At 48.0% G+C, this 23,265-nt stretch overlaps 1 long non-coding RNA gene across 1 annotated transcript; it reads right to left on the minus strand.

The window, feature by feature from the left end:
- Nucleotides 1-14,429: 14,429 nt before the first annotated feature.
- On the minus strand, nucleotides 14,430-15,073 carry LOC132250156 (uncharacterized). The gene is made up of 2 exons (XR_009461761.1): nucleotides 14,742-15,073; nucleotides 14,430-14,650 (listed from the first exon to the last, which is right to left on the minus strand). It is a non-coding gene; the product is annotated as an uncharacterized LOC132250156 (long non-coding RNA).
- Nucleotides 15,074-23,265: the final 8,192 nt, after the last annotated feature.

The following is a 23,265-nucleotide window of genomic DNA, read 5'->3' on the forward strand; positions in this document are numbered from 1 at the left end:
TCAAACGAGCTTAAGTTAAGTTGTTCCTGCTGCCATTTTGAAGTGCAGGATGCTGAAAACACTCAACGCTGCATGCACTTTAATTAGAATGGCTCTTGGAGCTGCTCTAATTAAAGTGCCCCCGCCCCCCCATCCCAGAACACGTGTATAGACACCCCATGTTTCCAGAAGAAAGGAATATTGACACACATTTTGTTTTAACAAAGTTAGAGAGAGCAAGAGAATTGTTTTAAGGTTCAATCTTGCAAGAGTAAAAACAAGCTCTGCTGGTGCTGAGTGCCCTCAACTTCTGCCTCAAATACTATAGGATTGGATCCTAAGAGATACTGGCAAACCCAAGCTATAGAGATCCTGATTTCTTTGTCAGAGTGAGCTACAGCTAAGAGAGTAAGTCAGATGGGACACATTTGCCATTCTATTTTTAACCCATATTTTTTACTTTCTTGTGATGTCACTCCCCAAAATATGCCACCTACATCCTAGTCAAGGAAAGAGCAAGGGCGATCTTGCATTAGCGTGGGTAACATAAACATGAAAAATAAATATCCTTAAAAAAAACATACAATGCTTTTTGTACTTGGATAACTCAAATGTGAAGTTTTTTTATATATACCTTGTCTGATGGGAGCCACACTGGCAGTAAGGCCCATGTTCAGGGCACTGATCAAAGGCATGTAAAAGCATGAGGCCAAGAGGAGTGCCAGGACAAGAACTGTGACCAGTATCCACCTCCCTATGCCTGGCTCATGCTATGCCTGGCTCATGGGTAGTTCGGCAGTTTGCTTCAGGGGACTCTTAAGTGTAATAATTTTTAGTCCGTGGCTTCTGGTGCCACCAATGACATCCTTTTCCCATCCCACCTCACTGTAACAGTGGAGGAGATGCTGGATTTTTCATTCGCAATCCAGGTGTCCCCTCCCCCTGTGACAGATGAATGAATAAACCTACTGAAACAGGCCTTGATGTTAATAACAGTGTAAGATATCTTATTCCAGTCGGATGCATTTTTCTTAATTAGCCTTTTTGTGGAGATATCATAATATGCATAAATAATCTATATTTTTGACACATGGGAAAAAGAAAAAAAACTTTCTTTTAAAAACAAGATTTCTAATAATGTCCCTACTAAAGAGTCAAAATAACTATCATGTTTCCCCCCAAATTTAATAAAAAACCCTGGAAACCAGATGGGCAAGGAGCTCACAAGTTCATGGTCACTGACCTGTCCCCAGAGGGCTCATTGAATTCAATGAGCTTTCTTTTGGTTTCATGTACTAGTTTCTAAAACTGTATGGAAAGGAGATTGTCAGAGAGGTGCCAAATTTGGGACTAAAAACACTCGGTGAATCTGGTTCTTTAGCATGCTGCCTGGGTCTTATGCCATTGTCAGTGCTTGATGCAATGGAATGAACAATAGGGCCTCTCAACTGAATAATCTTTCTAAAGCTCGTCTGGAAGAAGCTTCTGTGGTAACTATGGTCATGGTCTATGATAAAGACAAAATTTTAAGTCCCTGCAGTTACCATAAACAACCATTACTAATGGAAAGTATGCTGCTAACAGAAAGTAAGCTGACAAACAGACAAGGCTAAGCTATATTTTCTAAGTGGAGCCCAAGGTAAAGCAGTATATAAAGGCACCATGGCTGCCAAAATTATTGGCAGCATTTTGTTGCAGATCAGCAAGCACAACTTGTGCAGTAAGGCTGCTGCATCCCTTTTGCCCAAGGATGAGCAAGGACTGTATCTGCTCAAGGAAATGTGAGAGGAAGGCTCTCTCCAACATTTCTCCCACCTTTCCCCTGTACCTTGGTGCAATCCTGCCCTTAATCTAATAAGAAAATGGATGGGTTGCAAAGACACGATTCTGTTTTGGCAAACATAGAGTTAAAAACTGGGGCACACCCAGCTGATCAAGCAGCAGGCCAGAAGAGCTACTAATGTGCAGAAGCAGAGACGCTTTCTAGGAGAGGATTGGTCTCTGAATCCAGAGTGGGAATGTATGGTAAACTGATGTTAGCTGTGCTGTGACCGCTTTGCCTGAGAGAAGTGCTTGGCTGACCAACTGTTGTTTTAGGTTGAGTTTTCTTGCCATCCTACATGGATACATAGTTGAAAGGATGGGGAAAAGTCAGATCCTTCATCTTCTTCTGATATCAGTGGGAGCTGATAGTACTTGGCACTTCAGGAAAAAAAATCAGACTGTTCTGTCTTAGTAGCATTTATGTCCCCAAACCATTAGTTCCAGTGAAAGTTTAGTTCTTCATCAGTGTTTAATTTGTCAGCAATAGAATATTTTGAAGAAGAATACCTGTTTCTTCTTATTTTTCCTAAGAGGCACCACATTCTAGCAATATTAAAGGCAGGGGGAATCAAGCTGGGTGAAAAAAGCAAGCTGATTTTTAAGAAGTTGGGTGGGGAGGGAATCCTAGAAATGCTACAAAAAGTTAAAGGCAGATTGCTGCTATTCTCCCAGCTGGTGAACAGCCAACTGAAGGCCAAACCCCACACCACTTATTAAATTGTAGCTGTACCATTTGCAAAAAGAATCTTCATTTGAAGAATCATCTCCTGACAGCAACAAAGCAGCATGTTTGTTTATGAGACCTTGCTATTCAGAGGAAAAATCTGAATATGCTCTGAGAACAGGATAAAAAAAAAGTCTTCTGAGATTCTGTGTATGGGAGAAGGCTTTTTACTCAGCAGGTTGCACTCTTCACTACTAAAAGCTTTTTAATATAAGAAACTCAGTTTAGATGTCTAATACATGAAAAAAAGTGCTTTGGGATAGAAGCTAATTAAACACCTCTGCTATCACTTTTCTTAGCAACAGTTTCTTCCAGTGAATCTTCTTGTACTATAACAACTTAAATTATAAAATGAAAAATACCATTTTATTTAGATAAAAGAGGAAGTGTGATCCAAAAGGTGTGAAAAAATACACCATTTTTATGCAATTTCTTCTGCTTTTGCATATGTATCAGATTACATAATGTATACCAACTGAACATCATCTTTTTTATATCTATAAGGCAATTTTTCAGGGCTACAATTTCCCACAGGCCAAGTTTACAATCTCACTGTAACCACTGTGTCCTCCAAACTGATCATTAGCAACTTTTGGATGCAATTACTGAGAGTGTGAGATACAGAGAGTTCCTTTTTGGGTCCTCTCTCTTCTAATGTGGCATAAGACATTATAATCCTTTGATCCTAATTACATACTACCTCTTAAGGATTGTGCGGGGGAAAACAGTCAAACCTATTTCTCCGAAATATGAAATATATATATTGTATTAGTAGTAGTACTTCTTAATGAAGCAGTTCATGCTTCCATTTGAGATGATCCACAAGAAATTTGTTGTTTTTTTTAAAGCTATTTACCATGCAGCACCCTCTCTCATGCTTAACCACAAGTTGCACCTGTTTGAAAAAGCTGAATCCCAATAAAGGAGACATGACACATGTCAAAAAAACACCTCCTTTAGAACCTCCCTCCCTACAGACTTTCCCAAAAACTTTCCTTAGACCCTCCTTGACTGCGCAAGGAGCAGTTAACTGTAAATGCATGGATAAGCAACAAATGCTGCTTTTTAATTCTTATACCAGGCACTCCAAAAACATCGTTATTGTCTTAGAAATATGATCTAAATTTATAGATAGCCATTTTAATGTGTCTAGTATGGCCACCTCTTGGGCAGTGAGAATATTTGAGTTCAGCCTCCCATATATTATGTTTGGCCCCCAGTTAAGACTGATGATACAAATATTCCAGAAACTTGTTTCAAAACAGTACTAGCAAGATACTACAGTTGCTTTAAAATTTCAACAAAGTTGTGAACATTAAAACATGGAATGAGAATGCAGATATATAAATTTGAGAAGCTTCCTATTCAAAAAGACTATATACTTACCTACTTGTTTTTGTGGAAAGCGTTTGTACAAACAACTCTGAGGAAATCAAACATTTTAATCATAAGCCAATATTTTAATAGGCATTAATTTAAAGTAGACAAATTCCTGAAGATGAAAGGCTTCCCCCCCCCCACATGTGGAATACTAAGCTGCATAAATTAGCAGGGAAGAGTCTTTAAGAAAGTCACTTTAATTAATACATTGGCCAAAGGTAGGCAAGCACACTGCTGAATCCAGAGAGAAAAATATCAGAAGAGATACAAGCACTAATTCTGTCCTGTAACATTGACAGTGAAGCAGTTTTCCACAGATATTTCTATAGGTCTTCACTCTTTACTCTCCGAAGGTTTGGCAACTGCCAATCCTTCCATATTATGGTATATGCATGAGAGATCAGATCAACCAGACCTTTGCTGCATATGCCTAGGCAGGAGTACGGAGGAGTGGAGGCTGCCCAGACCTTCCATCCCCATTTCAGGGCATTGAGACACAATCCAAAGGTCAGACAGAGTCCAGATGTTTGGTGCCCCCATGGCTGTAGTTGTGTAATCATCCAGGAATTGAATGCAGGTCTCCTGTGTGGCAGACAAGGATTTGACCACTAAACCACAGGGGACTCCACTCTTTGAAGAGAAAAGAGGAATATTCACAGGAATATCTGAGATGATTACCCTGTTGGGAGCTATACTGCAGAGCGCCAGCTCTAGTCTTGAGGTGAGGAAAGCACTAGTAATGGCAAATAGGAGAAATGTATATAAGTGGCACTGCTCAAGTAGATTGTTATTTAATCAATTGCCCTGAGATGATATTATCTTTTGCTCTGTTTCAACCCTGTATCCTTCACACTAATGTAAATTTTACTTTTCTTACCTACTAATAAACTGTACTATTATTAAAACAACTTTACAACTGGTCAAATAATTTATGGGTCTATTACTACTCAAAAACACCTGTATAATTCAAAAAAATAATTCCATTGTTATCTATGTAACATGAATCGGATGCTAGACCTGTTGTATCGGATTTTTCAAAATAGGGTTTTTTCCCCACTTGTTTATCCAAAATCTTATGAGAACATGAAAGGCCTGGGGTACACGTGAATTTTCACAGTTTGACTTGAACGTAAGTTTTAAGCTCATGTAATTAAACCAGTGCAAAAGCCCATGGAGACAGTTGGGTTTGTGTGGTTGTTGTTGATATAACTCAGCCAGGATACCACAGCACCCTGTGGTACTGTGAGATCTTTTTAAAGGCACCATGGAGTGCTGTAGGGCAGTGGTTCCCAATCTGTGGTACGGGTACCACCAGTGGTACACTGACAACCTGTCAGTGGTACACATTAACCAATTTATTATAATAAATTTATATGACAAAAATTTGCTGGTCGTAGTTAAGGTTGAACTCAAACATTTGCTGGTGGTACTTAAGGTTGTATCATTTTAAATTGGTGGTGTGCAATCTGTCAAAGTTTGGGAACTGCTGCTGTCCACACCCAATTCACAAGGTAAACCTAGAGATTTCAAATAGGAATCCTTTGTGTCAGAAACATTCTGGCCTGCTGAGGTCTTTCTGAGTCCTTTGCAACAGAGAATTGCTCTAGTATTTTTCCATAGTCAAAAAACCAAGTGAAATTATTTTTGAAATGGGGTACTCCTAAATTCAGAAAAGTGCCTTGAATCTAAAAAGGTTGAGAACTGCTGATCTAGCTTATGAGAGTTCCCAACTTATTTGTGCTAAAGTAAGCCCCTCTTACAAATCAAGCAGTGTTTTGGGCTGGTTAACTAACTTGGGTTTAGGCTGAACAGTGAAACTTTGTCAGTGCCCTTCTCCCTGCCATCCTCACCCTATCTAATTTTATAAAGTCAGGAAATACAGATGCCAGGTTCTGCTGCCTAAAGAAGGCACTCAACTGCAGTAACTGGCCCTATAATGCTTGTTTGACACCATCTTAGTCTTAGTAGTGGACAAGATCCTGACAAACTGAATACTCCTGAAGTGCCTACTTCCCCCAATATTATGAACTTCGGCTGAGAGCTGGAAGCCTTTAGCATCTTTTTGGAGACTCTTAGCAGCTTTAAGAATCGGGTCAAAAATCTCTAAGGATCACCTGCTCTCACTGACTTCATTAAGGATGTCTAGTGTTAAGCATTTCTGAAAGCTCTGGAAGGGGAGGTAGTGATAGATCTGTCTTCTTGGTTCTGCAGTCTCTACTGAACTGTCAGTGCAAACCTAGTGCTCTTCCCACACCAGTTTTATTTTCCCCCTGTCTATGCTTGGCATCAGAATTTCACTTGTACTTTGAGACTCTGCGTATTTTAACACCTTTTCTTTTGTAAATCTTTAGTTTTGGTTTGTCCATGCCAGCTTTTCAGTTTCTTTTGAGGCAATGAATGCCTGATATCTTGATTCTGTTTTGTCAGAGCATCTGCCAGCCTTACCCTGACTTCCATTGTTTTCAGGGCAGTGTTGCTCTCTTGTGTACTCTTTCGCCAGAGTGTATTCCTGAAAATGCTATTGGCACTCTTTCAGAGTGGCCCTTTCTCTTCTCATTCTACTTTTCAAGCCACTACAGTTCTGACAGGCTGTCAGTTATGCTCTAGGCACCTCCTTGAGCTTCTGGTTATGTTGTTCAAGATTCAGGGTTGCTGAGTTTTGTGGCTATTGCCCAAGCAACCAAAAATCATCAAGCATTAGCTGCATGCCTGCCTTGTCCATAGCACATAGAATCATAGAAAATGTGAGTTAGAAAGGACCTCAGGAGGTCATCTAGTCTGACCCTGCTCAAAGCAGGACGAGCCCCAACTAAATCATCCCAGCCAAGGCTTTGTCTACCCAGGTCTTAAAAACTTCAAAAGGATGGAGATTCTACAACCTCTCTGGGTAACCTGTTCCAGGGTTTTACTACCCTCCTTGTGGGAGAGTTTTCCTATTGCTCCTTGCAATTGCTCCTTGTTCTGTCATCTGCCACCACTGAGAAGAGTCCAGCTCCAAATTAAATAAGCCTAGTTCCCTCAGCCTCTCCTAATAAGTGATATGCCGTAGCCCCCTAACCATTTTCACTGCCCTCTGCTGGACTCTCTCCAATTTGCCCACATTCTTTCTGTACTGGAGGACCTGAAAGCAGACACAATACTCTAGATGCGGCCTCACCAGTGCCCAATAGAGGGGAATAATCACTTCTCTGGGTTTGCTGGACTACTAACGTGCTTCTACTAATGCAGCCCAGTGTGCTGTTAGCCTTCTTGGCAAGAAAGGCACACTGTTGTCTCATAGTCAGCTTATTGTCCACTGTAACCCCCAGGTCCTTTTCTGCAGAGCTGCTACTTAGCCAGTCGATCCCCAGCCTGTACCAGTGCATGGGATTGTACCAGTGCACAGGCTTACCATTTTCCTGATTTGGTTTAGTGTACTCACCTGGAATAGGTTTCGTGGCATTCACAGTGTCTTTCCTTACCATGTTTTTGTAATTCTTGTCTATATGTTGAAAGAACTCACAGAGACTTAACATGCCAAGACTAAAAACATACAAACCTTCCAGCCTACACTGAAGATGCAAGTTTCTGCCATGCTAAGAGCTTGTTGCTCTTTATGCCCCTGGTCCCTCTTTTTGTCCAAAATGTTATCCAATGCAAGCTCTCAATCACTCAGCATTATGCCATGAAATTACTTTGATTATAAAAGATGCAAATAAGGCAACATGATCACACTATGCAAGGGCCTGCTTCCAATTAAATCTATGGGAAGACTCCTATAGACTTCAGTTGGGACTTCAGACTGTTGGTCAATAGACTACCACATGTGGCTGTAATATGGTATTAAAATGGGTCATAGCCTCCTGAGTCCCTTGTCTCCCTTGGCTGAAGGCAAAATTTTTATAATAACAAGTTTCAGCAGGCAAGAACAGTAAGGGCTTTCTCAAGGGAACTGTCATTTCTGTTAGGAGATCTGACGGGCTATAAATTAGAAGTATCATTTACATCCTCCCTTGGATAATGCCTGAAGTTCAACTTGTTGCACTGGACTTCCAGTTCTAAGCATGTGCTGCTCCATCATTAGTGCAATTGACTTAGAACGTAAGCTGGAAAAAAATGCAGCAGAGATGCAGGCCAGCCATTTGGTAATGAGTTTGCCTGAAGGTACTCTGTGATATACGTAGAGCTGTAGCTAAATCCCACAGTGACTTATGCTTAAGGATATGAGCAGTGATGAAGACCTGTGCTCACTGCAGTATATCAAGTTTAAGTCTGCCTGAAAGGTTCTGGGAAATTAGTGAGTAAAATGTTGGCATTTTACTTTAAGACCCATGATTTGAATAGAAGATGTTGCCCTTAATAAAATATACTTCATAGCTGCTCCTAGTAAATCACTGAGGAAATGGCGTCTGCACAAGAAAGGAAGCCTACAACTGAGCTCACTAGCAGACTTGAATCGCCTCTTGCTTCAGTCTTGAGTTTCTTGGCCGACAGCCCATGTTGTCATTCAGTCTTCATACCAACATGTTTAAGAAAGCATCTTCTATATAGATACACTGCAGATGCTCAGACTGTAGAGACCTGCCCATGTAAGTTTTGTTGCAGTTAAAACGGCTCTGCTTTGATTTTCAGGTAGTGTGAATCAGGAGGGAAATTTTAAATCTCTCTTTGCCAGCAGTTTGCTAGATTCCTATAGAACATATTCATGATGAAGCAACAAAAGTTGGAAGAAGAACATCACTTTTTCCTGTCAAGAGGTGCTGGAAAGTTATTGTCTATCAGAACAGGGAGCAGAATCATGACACCCTATCATATTATTATGTGCATTCTTCTCAGAATACGTGCCAGTCATGAGTTTAAAAAGAGTGAGCAGCGATATAGTAGCACTATGCAATAATACACCAAATCTCTGTGTGCTACAGTCATGAATCATATTCCAAAAATATATATACCCCTGCTTTGTATGCATGATGAACATGAATCCTCTTGCTACACATACAAGATGCACACACACCCATGAGTTAATTGCAAGGGATTTGTCCGCAGGGTTGCAAATAGCCACGTTAAGAAAGAACCTTGAGCTGTTTTTCTTTTCATCCAGTCTTTAAGAAATAAATTGTCCAAGTTTCTGTGGGGCTCATAATTAGTCCCTTAATAATAACAATATTACTGATTATTTTTCCCCTTTAAAATGTGATTTAATTTCAATGCAAGCATTTAAAAAATACTGTTCTGTAAATAAAGGCTTTCTTTATCCTATATTTAGCAAAGTCCATTCCACAGGTGATTTGGAGGGATTCTTTTCAAAAGTGTTCTAAAACCACCTATCAGTAATCTTCACCTACAATGGTTCTTGCTAATATTGCTGTGTCCTTGCCTGGATGAATCTTTAAAGCATTTCTGTTTTTGACACCGCTCTGAAACAAACATTATGGTTGAGGATCCTGTGACCATGAGGACGTGAGGTTGAAATCATTATTCGGGGTAATTTAAACACTGGGGTAAAAGCTCAACACTGAGATGGAAAGCAGGGATCCTACTGCAAACGTTGTACTGTAGAACTGGTCAGGTAACAACTTTTCATGGAGGAAGCAAGGGGGGACAGGGTGGCAACGGTTTTTTGTAAGAGAAATTCTACAGTATGTTTTCTATCCTTCCACAAAAAACAAGGGGGATGGGGGTGTTGTCTTTCCCCAACTGTATAACACTTCCTCAGACAGTACATATGTGACCAGAATTTGTAGTACAAATGTTTAGATACTAAAGAAGGTTGTGAATATTTGCTTTACACCATGTAAAATAAAAAATGGTTCCTCTGTCTAACCTGTAGAAGGATGGCCAAATAGTTGGAGCACTATCCTAGGACATTGAGTGGGATTCCATTGCCTGCTCTGCCACATGCTTTCTGAATGACTTGGGGCAGTGCCAGTCCAGTCTGACCTAAGTAGCTCTCCTGAACTTCAGAGCAGGAAGCTGACCCCAAGCCTTACTTGCCTTTTAGCCTTCCCCTTCTTGCAGTACATTTGGAAATTATTAGATCATGCAAACTTTAAGTATAAGAACATTCTTAACAGCAATCCCATAATTCCCTATTCTTGACTCCTGGCTCTTCTGCACCCCACTTAGAGTCTCTACTGGAAGTTAGCTGTGGTATTGATGGCCTAGGAAAACTGGACTGGGAGGTCCTATTTTCATGAAGGAAAAATCAAAGAACCTGTAACCTGGAAACTTGCCAAACAGACAAAGAAACACTGAACTCTACACACTGTTAGAACTTAGAGTCCATGGAAAGCAGAGGCACCCTAACACAGTAGCCAGGTGCGAGTCCAAAAGGATAAATTCTACTATGGCTGTGATATCTGAACCTAATGTCTTTCGAGGTTTGATTTGCATTGCATAGTTTAAAGGTTTTTATACACTCTGGTTGATGGGAACCACGATAGGCACCAGATGCTTGAGCTTTTTGAGATTATACACCAGAGCATGTGCTATGAAAACAAAATGTTGGTTCCTATGATCTAGACAGTATTCAGATTTGGAATATCAGTGAAATAGTCATAGTAACAGTATGATCAACTTGCTGATCTGCTTATCCCCCTTTTTATACAACAACATTATTGTGCCTGTATGTTGCATGTTAGAAACATACTGTAATTTGGCTACTGTAACCAGCCAAACGCTTTTTAAATGTTCAAATGTGCTGATTAGTAAAGTGGCTTTGTGCCTGACAAATTAAATTTCATAGATTTCATAGACATTAGGGCTGGAAGGGACCTCGGAAGATCATCGAGTCCAGCCCCCTGCCCAAAGGGCAGGACGTCAGCTGGGGTCATAGGATCCCAGCAAGATAAGCATCCAGTTTGCTCTTGAAGGTGTTCAATGAAGGCGCTTGAACAACCTCTGGTGACAGGCTGTTCCAGACCTTGGGGGCTCGGACAGTAAAGAAATTCTTCCTTATGTCCAGCCTGAAACGATCTTGTAGTAGTTTGTGACCATTCGTCCTCGTCATTCCTTGGGGCGCTCTGGTGAACAAACGTTCCCCTAGATACTGGTGGTCACCCCTGATAAACTTGTAGGTGGCCATCAGATCACCCCTGAGCCTGCGCTTTTCCAGGCTAAAGAGCCCCAGGGCTCTCAGCCTGTCATAGATTCATAGATTCATAGATGTTAGGGTCGGAAGGGACCTCAATAGATCATCAAGTCCGACCCCCTGCATAAGCAGGAAAGAGTGCTGGGTCTAAATGACCCCAGCTAGATACTCGTCTAACCTCCTCTTGAAGACCCCCAGGGTAGGGGAGAGCACCACCTCCCTTGGGAGCCCGTTCCAGACCTTGGCCACTCGAACTGTGAAGAAGTTCTTCCTAAGGTCCAGTCTAAATCTGCTCTCTGCTACCTTGTGGCCATTGTTTCTTGTAACCCCCGGGGGCGCCTTGGTGAATAAATCCTCACCAATTCCCTTCTGTGCCCCCATGATGAACTTATAGGCAGCCACAAGGTCGCCTCTCAACCTTCTCTTGCGGAGGCTGAAAAGGTCCAGTTTCTCTAGTCTCTCCTCGTAGGGCTTGGTCTGCAGGCCCTTGACCATACGAGTTGCCCTTCGCTGTACCCTCTCCAGGTTATCCGCATCCTTCTTGAAGTGTGGCGCCCAGAATTGCACGCAGTACTCCAACTGCGGTCTGACCAACGCCCTATAGAGGGGAAGTATCACCTCCCTGGACCTATTTGTCATGCATCTGCTGATGCACGATAAAGTGCCATTGGCTTTTCTGATGGCTTCGTCACACTGCCGGCTCATGTTCAACTTGGAGTCCACTAGGACTCCAAGATCCCTTTCCACCTCCGTGCCACCCAGCAGGTCATTCCCTAGGCTGTAGGTGTGCTGGACATTTTTCCTCCCTAGGTGCAGCACTTTGCATTTCTCCTTGTTGAACTGCATCCTGTTGTTTTCTGCCCACTTGTCCAGCCTATCCAGGTCTGCCTGCAGCTGTTCCCTGCCCTCCGGCGTGTCCACTTCTCCCCATAGCTTTGTGTCATCTGCAAACTTGGACAGAGTACATTTCACTCCCACGTCCAAGTCGCTGATGAAGACATTAAAGAGTATCGGTCCAAGGACCAAACCCTGCGGGACCCCACTGCCCACACCCTTCCAGGTCGAGACCGACCCATCTACCACGACTCTTTGGGTGCGACCCTCTAGCCAATTCGCCACCCACCGGACTGTACAGTCATCTACATCACAGCCTCTTAATTTGTTCACCAGTATGGGGTAGGATACCGTATCGAAGGCCTTCCTGAAGTCCAGGTATACGACATCCACCCCTCCCCCTGTGTCCAGGCGTTTCGTAACCTGGTCATAGAAGGAGACTAGGTTGGTCAGGCACGATCTGCCCGCCACAAACCCATGCTGGTTTCCCCTCAGCATAATTTGGCCTGCCGGGCTCTCACAAATGTGAGCCTTGATAATTTTTTCAAATACTTTACCAAGGATGGAGGTGAGACTGACCGGCCTATAGTTGCCCGGGTCCTCCTTCCTCCCCTTTTTGAAAATGGGGACCACGTTAGCCCTTTTCCAGTCCTCCGGGACTTGGCCTGTGCGCCACGAGCATTCGAATATTCCCGCCAGTGGCTCTGCAATGACGTCGGCCAGTGCCTTCAGCACCCTGGGATGGAGCCCATCCGGGCCTGCCGACTTAAAGGCATCCAGTTCTTCCAAGTGACTCTGCACCACCTCAGGATCTACGCATGGAAGTCTGGCGCCTTGCTGCTGCCTCTCTACAACCCCAGTGAGAGACCTGTCGTGCCCCTCGCTTAGGAACACTGAGGCAAAGAACTCGTTGAGGAGTTCAGCCTTGTCCCCTCTATCTGTCACCAATTGCTTCTGCCCATTTAGCAGGGGTCCTATTCCTCCCTGGGCCTTCCTTTTACTCCCTATGTATCTAAAAAACAATTTCTTGTTGTCCTTTACTTGGGTTGCCATCCTCAGCTCCATGGTAGCTTTGGCCCGCCTAACTGCCTCCCTACAAGCACGAGCAGAGGAGGTATATTCATCTTTAGTGATCTCACCCTGTTTCCACTTTTTATGTGCTCCCCTTTTGGCCCTTAGGCTGCCCTGGATTTCTCTGGTCAGCCATGGAAGCCTCCTGGCCCCTTTCCCTCTTTTGCCTCGCTCGGGGATTGTCTTGCTTTGTGCCCAAAGGATCGTTTCCTTTAGGCACAGCCACCCTTCTTGGGCACCCATCCCATCAAAACTCCTACTCTGCAGTGCTTCCTTGACTAATCGCCTGAGTGCAATGAGATCAGCTTTCCTAAAGTCTAGCACTTTCACCCTACTAGTTACCTTTCCCACTCGCCGTCTTATGTTGAATTCTATCATAGGTGATCACTGTCTCCCAGATAGCTACCGATTTGGAGGTCCCCTATCATGTCATCTCCCGTTGCCAATACCAGATCCAGTATGGCATTCCCCCTAGTGGGACCATGCACCTCCTGTGTCAGGTGGAGGTCCTGTACACAAGTTAGAAACCTGCGTGAGCGATGGGACCTTGCTGTCTGCGTCTCCCAGCAGATGTCCAGGTAGTTTAGGTCCCCCATGACTACCGCCTCTTTAGCTTTTATGGTCTCCGAGAGTTGCCTCAGGAGCCCCGCATCTATTTCTTCCCCTTGGTGTGGGGGTCTGTAGCAGACCCCTACCACCAAATCCCTTTCTCCTTGCCCCCCATGTAGCCTAACCCACAATCCTTCTACTTCCTCAGCCTCGGATTCTGTCTTGATGAGGGTTGATGTATATTGCTCACTGACATAAAGTGCAACCCCCCCCCCCTTTCTTCCCCGACCTGTCCTTTCTGTACAATCTATAGCCCTCAATATGTACCGCCCAGTCATGGGATGAATCCCACCAGGTCTCTGTTAGCCCCACTAAGTCATAGGTGTTTAGTGCAAGCAGGAGCGCTAGTTCATCCTGCTTGTTCCCCATGCTCCTAGCATTAGTATATAGGCACTTGAGCCCTGCGACTGGCGCCTTTGCTGCCCCCCTGCTCCCAGTCCCATGGGGCCCATTGTTTCTTACCTTCTTGTTCCTTACCTGTTCTGTTGTGCTGGCCTCCCCATGGCTTTCAGGTTCCCAATGTTCTCCTTCTTCAAGCTGGGCTGTCCTTGTGGGTGCCACATGGTTTGGTGGTCCACAGCTTCCCCTGCCCTCGTACTCCCCTCCCCCCGACGAGCCTAGTTTAAAGCCCGCCGGAGGAGATCCGCCAACCTAGAAGAAAACACACGCTTACCTTTGGGGGACAGGTGAAGCCCATCCCAGCTGAGCATGTCCCTCGTCGTGATGTGCGGGTCATGGTCCAGGAAGCCGAAGCCTGCCTCGAGACACCACTGCCGAAGCCGCCAGTTGGTCTCTCTGATGCAGTTCTCCTGCCGTCTTCCTCGTCCGGTCACTGGTAGGATGGAAGAGAAAACCACCTGGGCACCGAACTCCTTCAGCACGCCGCCCAGAGCACAGTAGTCCGCCATCAAGTGATCGGGGGTTCTCCTGGCCGCATCATTAGTACCCACATGGACTAGGACCATGGGGTAATAATCGGTGGGCTTGATCCTGGCCTGGATTACCTCCGTCACATCCCGAATCTTTGCTCCAGGGAGGCAGCATACCTCTCGTGCCGAGGGGTCCTGGCGACAGATGGGTCCTTCCGTACCTCTCAGGATGGAGTCTCCTATGACGAGCACTCGTCGCCTCTTCCTCTGGGTCATCGTGGATCTCTTGATCTGTTTGGGGTGTGAAGAACGTGGTGTTTCTTCTTGCCCAAGGGTGTCCTCCTCCCCTTCCATCTCCTGCAGGGTCGCCAGGGCCTCGTACCTGTTCACCAGTCGGACTGGAGAAGCTGGTACCGGTTCTCTGCGTGCCGCTCCGGTCCTGGCTGTGACCGTCTGCCACTCTGCTGTGGAGGGTATTCCCCGGGGTGCTTCTTCCTTTGGTGCCTGGGCCTGCAGGGAAAGGAAATAACTGTCAATTTCATCCTCCGCCTCCCTGATCCCCCTCAGCCTGCTAACCTCCTCCCGGAGCTCCCTCACCTGCGCCTCCAGGGCCCTAAGACGGGCACCTGCTGGACAGGTGTGGGGGCCCCCAATCTCTGCTCCCCCCGGCCCTGCTGGGGATCCCCCACAGGCCAGGAGGTAGGGGGACACCGGCTCCCCCATGGGCTTGGTCTGGGTGGAGGCCTCAGACCTGCCCCGGGTAGCCTTGTCCCCCTGGGCAGAGGCACTAGCAGTACTCCTCGTAGACACCATTCTACAAGCTGCTGTTTGTAGACCTGCGCGGTGTCTACGCCCTACCCCTACAGGAGTCCCACTCCTGGCCCTCCTGGCCCGCCCTCCGGCGCGAACGCCCGCGCAAACGCCGGCGTGCACTTACAGAGCGCGCCTGTTTGCGCGCTCTGTTCGCGCTGCGCGGCTCGGGAGCGCGGCTCCCTACCGGCTCAGCTATATGGGACCCGGGGGGCTTCCCCTCCGGATCCGGCTCAGCTGCGCCGGGTCCCTCTGCCCCACTTACCTTCGGGGGATCAGCTGCTGCTGCCCCCGCTGCTGATTCCTCTGTTGTTGCTGCTGCCGCCGCCGCCTCCGGTCAGTCAAGAGATCCACGATGACCCAGAGGAAGAGGCGACGAGTGCTCGTCATAGGAGACTCCATCCTGAGAGGTACGGAAGGACCCATCCGGTCAGTTGGTTGGTAAGAAGGGCACACATGCGTGCGGGACACACGTGTGCTGCCTCCTTTCCTTCCCACTGCTGGTTCCCGAGTGCTGGGAACTACGTCACTCCGTGGCTTTAAAGCCCGCGGTTTGAATTACCCGCCCCGCTCCAACGGCCAATCAGACGCCCCGGTCTACCCGGAAGTGCCTGCCGGCAGTTCTGCCTCTACGCTCCTCTACGCTACGCTCCCCCGCTGGGGGGATCCGCTGCCACAGGAGCCTGATCCCCCAAGGGTTAGCCCCGGGGGTGCCCCCTGGCCTGGGGGGACAGTCCCCTTCCTAGCCCTCCCTGTTTGCGCGCTCTGTTCGCTCTGTCATCGTAGGGTCTGCTTCCCTGACCTCTGATCATGCGCGTGGCTCTTCTCTGGACTCTCTCAAGCTTCTCCACATCCTTTTTGAATTGTGGAGCCCAAAACTGGACGCAGTACTCCAGCTGCGGCCTCACTAAGGCCGAGTACAGGGGGAGAATGACGTCCCGGGATTTGCTTGAGAAGCATCTATGGATGCAAGCCAGCACTTTGGTCGCTTTACTAGCAGCAGCATCGCACTGCAGGCTCATGTTCATCTTGTGGTCAATGATGACCCCCAAGTCTCTTTCTTCCATAGTGCTAACCAACATAGCACTGCCGAGCCTATAAGGATGCTGCGGGTTTTTCTTCCCAAGGTGGAGAACCTTGCATTTATCGGCGTTGAACACCATCAGATTCTCATCCGCCCACTTGCTGAGCCTGTCCAGGTCAGCCTGGATCACCCGCCTGTCTTCTGGCGTGGATGCTTTGCCCCAAAGTTTGGTGTCATCGGCGAACTTGGCCAGTCCGCTTCTGACTCCAGTGTCCACATCGTTAATGAAGATGTTGAACAGTATGGGTCCAAGGACAGAGCCCTGGGGGACCCCACTGGTCACAGGACACCACGATGAGTGACTTCCATCAATTACTACCCTCTGGGTCCGACCCCGGAGCCAATTTTCCAGCCAGTGGATCGTGGGGGACCCAAGGCGACAATTGGCCAGTTTCTCCAAGAGACGATCATGGGACACCAGATCGAAGGCTTTTTTGAAGTCAAGATATATGACATCAATCTCATCTCCCTTGTCCAGGTGATAGGTCACCTGGTCGTAGAAGGAAATGAGATTGGGAAATGAGATTGAGATTGGTCAAGCAAGAAAATTAAATTTTAATTTTAAAAATAAATTGTCTTGCTCGCCAATTTTGAAAATTTCTGTGGAATTTTATGTTATTTTCAAATACCAAGATGGCTTGTTTAACCTGAATCATGTCAGATTCATAGAAGTTAGGGGCTGGAAGGGACCTTACAAGATCATCAGGTCCAGCCCCCCTGCACTTGGGCAGGAAAGACTGCTGGGGTCAGATGACCCCAGCAAGGTGCACATCAAAAAGTTTTTTTAAAGATTGCCAGGGTAGGTGACTGTACTACCTCTGGAGGGAGTCTGTTCCAGGCCCTCAGCACTTGAATTATAAAGAAGTTTTTCCTTATGTCCAATCCAAAGCGATCTTCAATCAGTTTGTGCCCATTGTTTCTTGTCTTCCCCTAAGATGCCTTAGTGAGCAGATGCTCCCCACAGGCCCTGATGTACGCCCCTAATATACTTATAGGCTGCTACCAAGTCCCCCCTAACCCTTCGCTTCTCCAGGCTGAACAGCCCCATGTCTTTCAGCCTCTCCTTGTATGACCTGTTCTCCAGACCTCTAATCATGCTCATGGCCCTCCTTTGGATTCTCTCCAGCTTCTCCACATCCTTCCTGAAGTGTGGCACCTAAAACTGGATGCAGCACTCCAGCTGCAGTCTCACCAAGGCCAAGTAGAGCAGGAGGATGACATCCTTAGTCTTGCTTGAGATGCATCAGTAGATGCCATGCTAGTGTTTGATTTGCTCTGCCAGCTATGGCATCACATTGGTGGCTCATGTTCACTCTGTGGTCTATCATGACCCCCAGGTCTCTTTCACTGTGGCACTGGCAAGTGTAGAACTGCCAAGCCTGTAAGTGTGTTGCAGATTATTTCTCCCCAGATGGAACACTTTACATTTCCCCATGTTAAACGTAACCAGGTTATGATCCGCCCACCTTGCAAGCCTGTCCAGGTCAGCCTATATCCCCAGCCTGTCCTTGAATGTGACTGCACTCTCTCATGATTTGGTGTCATCCGCAAACTTTTAATACCCAAATCCAAATCATTGTTGAACATGTTGAAAAGCACTGGTCCAAGTACTGACCCCTAAGGGATATCACTGATCACCTTCCACCATGACGACTCAGTTCTGTCAATTAGTAACCTTTGGGTCCTACCACGGAGCTAGTTACCTAGCCACCAGACTGTGAAGTAGTCAAGACCGCATTTTCCCAATTTGACCATGATGATGTCATGAGAGACCAGGTCAAAGGCCTTTTTGAAGTCCAAATATATGACATCAACCTCATTTCCCTTATCCAGGTGGCGAGTTACCTGATCTTAGAAGGAAATGAGGTTAGTCAGGCATGACCTGCCTGCAATGAAGCCGTGCTGGCTGTCCTTTAGAATACTGCCTTCTGTTAGCGTATGAATAATGAATTCCTTGATAATTTTTTCCAGGATTTTACCAGGGATTGAGGTCAAACTGATTGCCCTGTAATTCTCTGGGTCCTCTTTGCTCCCATTCTTAAAGATAGGCACCACATTGGCCCTCTTCCAGTCTTCTGGGACCTCTCCCAAGTGCCACAAGTCCTCAAATAGCTTTACCATAGGTCACACAATGATATCGGCCAATTCTTTTAGCACTCTCGGATGTAGTTAATCCAGTCCTGCTGACTTGTAGATATCCAGCCTCTCTAGGTGTTCCCCCACAAGATCTTTGCCAACTATGGGAGGGTGATCACCCCCACCTTAATCATCTTGTATCCTGTCAAGCAAGCGAACACCCTTGGCCTGGTGGAAGGTCAAATAGTCACAAACTCCTCCAAGACCATTTTAGGCTGGAAGTAAGGAAGAACTTCTTTACTGTCTGAGCCCCCAAGGCCTGGAACAGACTGCCACCAGAGGTGGTGCAAGCACCTACTCTGGACTTCTTTAAAAGACGTTTGGATGTTTATCTTGCTGGGATCCTTTGACCTCAGCTGACTTCCTGCCCCTGGGGCAGGGGGCTGGACTCAATGATCTTCCGAGGTCCCTTCCAGACCTAATGTCTATGAAATATATGAAATACCAACGCAAAGTATTTGTTTAGGAGTTCGGTTTTCTCCTGAATGTCAGTTAGCAGCTGTCCCATTTCATTCATCAGAAGCCCTATGCTTCCCTTCTTTTTTTTTTTGACTTCCTACATATCTAAAGAAGGATTTTTTGTTGTCCTTGTTTCTGGTTGCCAATTTGAATTCGGTTTCTGCCCTTCCTTTTCTAATATACTCCCTACAGGTGCAAATGATTGCTGTGTACTCCCCTTGGTAGTAATTTCTGACTTCCATCACTTATAAGCTTCTCTTTTCAATATCAGAAGGTCCATGACTTCCCTATTGAGCCAAGGGGGTCTCCCAGCCCTTTTGCTGCCTTTCTTATGAAAAGTAATGGACTTCCTTTGTGCTCCAAGAATCACTTCCTTGAGGAATGACCATTTTTCTTGTATGCCTTTCCCCATTGGACCATGGTCCCACAGGGCCTTGCCAACCAATTTCCTAAGCTTGTGGAAATCAGTTTTCCTAAAATCAAGTATTTCTGCCCTACTGACTGATTTCCCTGTCTTATTCATAGATGTTAACTGCAGAAGGGACCTCAATAGATCATCGAATCTGACCCCCTGCATAGGCAGGAAAGAGTGCTGGGTTTAGATGACCCCAGCTAGATGCCCATCTAACCTCTTCTTGAAGACGCCCAGGGTAGGGGAGAGCACCACCTCCCTTGGGAGCCCATTCCAGACCTTGGCCACTCTAACTGTGAAGAAGTTCCTCCTAATTTCCAGTCTAAATCTGCTCTCTGCTAGCTTATGGCCATTATTTCTTGTCACCCCCAGCGGCGCCTCGGTGAGTACAGCCTCAACAATTCCCTTCTGCACCCCCATGATGAACTTATAGGCAGCCACGAGGTTGCCTCTCAACCTTCTCTTGTGGAGGCTGAAGAGGTCCAGGTGCCCCAGTCTCTCCTCGCAGGGCTTAGTCTGCAAGCCCTTAACGATATGAGTGGCCCTTCTCTGGACCCTCTCCAGGTTATCCGCATCCTTCTTGAAGTGTGGCGCCCAGAATTGCACGCAGTACTCCAACTGCGGTCTGACCAGCGCCCGACAGAGGGGCAGTATCACCTCCTTGGTTCTATTTGTCATGCACCTGCTGATGCATGATAAAGTGCAGTTAGCTTTGCTGATGACTTCATCACACTGATGACTCATATTCATCTTGGAGTCCACTAGATTCATAGATGTTAGGGTCGGAAGGGACCTCAATAGATCGAGTCCGACCCCCTGCATAGGCAGAAAAGAGTGCTGAGTCTAGATGACCCCAGCTAGATGCATATCCAACCTCCTCTTGAAGACCCCCAGGGTAGGGGAGAGCACCACCCTGGGAGCCCATTCCAGACTTTGGCCACTCTAACTGTGAAGAAGTTCTTCCTAAATGTCCAGTCTAAATCTGCTCTCTGCTAGCTTGTGGCCATTATTTCTTGTAAACCCCAGGAGCGCCTTGGTGAATAAAACCTCACCAATTCCCTTCTGTGCCCCCGTGATGAACTTATAGGCAGATGAGTTCTAGGACTCCAAAATCTCTTTCTGCTTCTGTGCTACCAAGCAGGTCATTTCCTAGGCAGTAGGTGTGCTGGCCATTTTACCTCCCTAGGTGCAGCACTTTTCATTTCTCCTTGTTAAACTGTGTTCTATTGTTTTCTGCCCATTTGTCCAACCTGTCCAGGTCTGCCTGTAGTTGTTCCCTGCCCTCTGGTGTGTCCACTTTTCCCCACAGTTTTGTATCATCCGCAAATTTGGACAGTGTACACTTCACTCCCTCGTCCAAGTCACTGATGAAGACATTGAAGAGTATCGGTCCAAGGACCGAGCCCTACAGAACCCCACTGCCCACACCCTTCCAGGTGGATACCGACCCATCCACCACCACTCTCTAAGTTCAACCCTCTAGCCAATTTGCCATCCACCGGACTGTGTTATCCTCCAAGTCACAGCCTCTTAACTTGTTCACCAGTATGGGGTGGGATACCGTATCAAAGGCCTCCCTGAAGTCTAAGTAGACAATGTCAACTCCTACTCCTGAGTCCAGGTGTTTTGTAACCTGGTTGTAAAAAGAGACTAGATTAGTCAGGCATGATCTATCTGCTACGAACCCGTGCTGGTTTCCCCTCAGCATAATTTTTCCTGCTGGGCTTTCACATATATGAGCCTTAGTAATCTTTTCAAAGACTTTGCCAAGGATGGAGGTGAGATTGACTGCCCTATACTTGCCTGGATCCTCCTTCCTCCCCTTCTTGAAAATAGGGACCACATTGGCCCTTTTCTAGTCCTCCGGGAACTGGCCTGTGCGCCACGAGTGTTCAGAGTTAGACACGGGAGCGGCGAGAGACACGCGGGTGAAAGCTTGCTGCGCCCCCGCTCCCCCGAAGCCCCCCAGAAACCCTCCAGCAGCCGCGGAGCCCCCCGCTGACCCCCAGCGCAGCCGGGGTAAGCGGGGCCCGTGGAGAGAAGGGGCTAACCCCTTAGTGTGTGTGTGGGAGGCGGCAGCTGAGTGGAGCCGGGCCGGGTCAAGCCCCGCCCAGGCCCCTACTTGGCCCAGCCCCCCAGGGAGAGAGAGAGAGAGAGAGAGAGAGAGAGAGAAGGGGGGGTACTCACCAGCCCCCCTCCAGTAAGGCAGGGTCCCCCAAATCCTGGGCAGGGCCCCCGTATTTGCCTTAAGAGCAGCTTCCTCGACGGCAGGCCCACTGTGCATGCGCGCAGTTTAAAAGGGCCCGCCGACCGGGAAAAAGCCCAGTTAGACGCGGGAGCGGCGAGAGACGTGCGGGTGGAAGCTCGCTGCGCCCCCGCTCCCCTGAAGCCCCCCAGAAACCCTCCAGCAGCCGCGGAGCCCCCCGCTGACCCCCAGCGCAGCTGGGGTAAGCGGGGCCCGTGGAGAGAAGGGGCTAACCCCTTAGTGTGTGTGTGGGAGGCGGCGGCTGAGTGGAGTCAGGCCGGGTCAAGCCCCGCCCAGGCCCCTACTTCGCCCAGCCCCCCAGGGAGCCACGCGAACAGGCTGCACAAACAGGCACGCTTCTCTGCCGGCGCGTGAGTTAGCGTGGAGTTCGTGCGGGAGGGCGCCAGACCCTGCCTGCACACCCCCCAGGGTAGACAGTCCCAGCTGTAGCCAGCCTACCAGAGGCATGACACGGATGGGCACGCGCCGCACCCCGAGGGTCCCCTCGGGCTCCGCGGCCCCCCCCTCTGGCACCTCAGAGACAGCCACCCAGATGGAGCCCCTGGTTCCGGGCTCCACGCAGACGGAGCCCCTGGCTCTCGGCTGCGGGGGCTGCCTGTCCCTTTTTCAGGCTCTGGGACCTGGGAGCATGGCGACCTCCCCTTGCGGGGTCTGCTCCCTTTTGGGGTCTCTGGCACGCCAGCTGGAGGAGCTCCAGGCCACAGTCCACAGACTGCGTGCCATCAGGGACTGCGAGCAGCAGATAGACTCCTACTGCCAGGCCCTTCTCCCCCGGGAGGCAGAGGGTAGATCACAGTCTCCCTCCAGGCCAGAGGAGGACTCTGGGACCTCCTGCTGTGTCCAGCCAGGGGCATGGACCAAGGTGGTCAAGGGCCCTAAGGCCCGCCGCACCAAGGCCCCACCCCCGCCACAACTGAGCAACAGGTATGCACCTCTTGCTGCCCCAGCAGAGCCTGCTGAGTTGCCGGCCCCCACAGGCAACATGGGCCCAACTGCAACTCCCGCCCCTGCTCTCCCCAAGACAAAACGTAAGGTGTTTGTTGTGGGAGACTCCCTCCTGAGGGGGACAGAGGGGCCAATCTGCCACCCTGACCCCTTAGCCCGGCAAGTCTGCTGCTTCCCAGGGGCCCGCATCCGGGACATTGCAGAGAGGATCCCCAAGCTCCTCAAACCCACAGACCGCTATCCCATGCTCCTTATTCATGTGGGCACCAATGACACGGCTCGGAGCACTCCCAGCCAGGTCATGAGGCGCTACAGGGATTTGGGAGCGGGGCTTAAGGGTCTGGGGGCACAGGTGGTGTTCTCGTCGATCCTCCCAGTCTCAGGCTATGGGCTGAGAAGGGACAGGAGGATCTATGTGGTCAACCAAAGACTGCGGCGCTGGTGTCGTCAGGAAGGCTTTGGCTTTCATGACCACAGCCCGCTCTTTGGCGAGAGAGGCAGCGAGCTGCTGGGAAGAGATGGTCTCCACCTCTCTCCCCTAGGGAGGAGGCTCTTCTCAGCCAGACTGGCTGACCTGCTCCACCGGGGTTTAAACTAAGCCCGCTGGGGGACGGGGGCACGACCGCCACTGCTGGCCCGCTGAGCAAATCTTGCAAAGCCAGCAGATCATGGCACTCAAGGGAGCCCGCCCCAGCCCCAGCCCTGGTAAAATCTGTGGGCAAGGAAGGAGCCCCCCAGGGGGCGCTTGCCTGCCTGTACACAAATGCCAGGAGCTTGGGGAATAAGCAGGAGGA

This window comes from Alligator mississippiensis, chromosome 1 (assembly GCF_030867095.1).
Source record: "Alligator mississippiensis isolate rAllMis1 chromosome 1, rAllMis1, whole genome shotgun sequence".
NCBI classification, from domain to species: domain Eukaryota; kingdom Metazoa; phylum Chordata; order Crocodylia; family Alligatoridae; genus Alligator; species Alligator mississippiensis.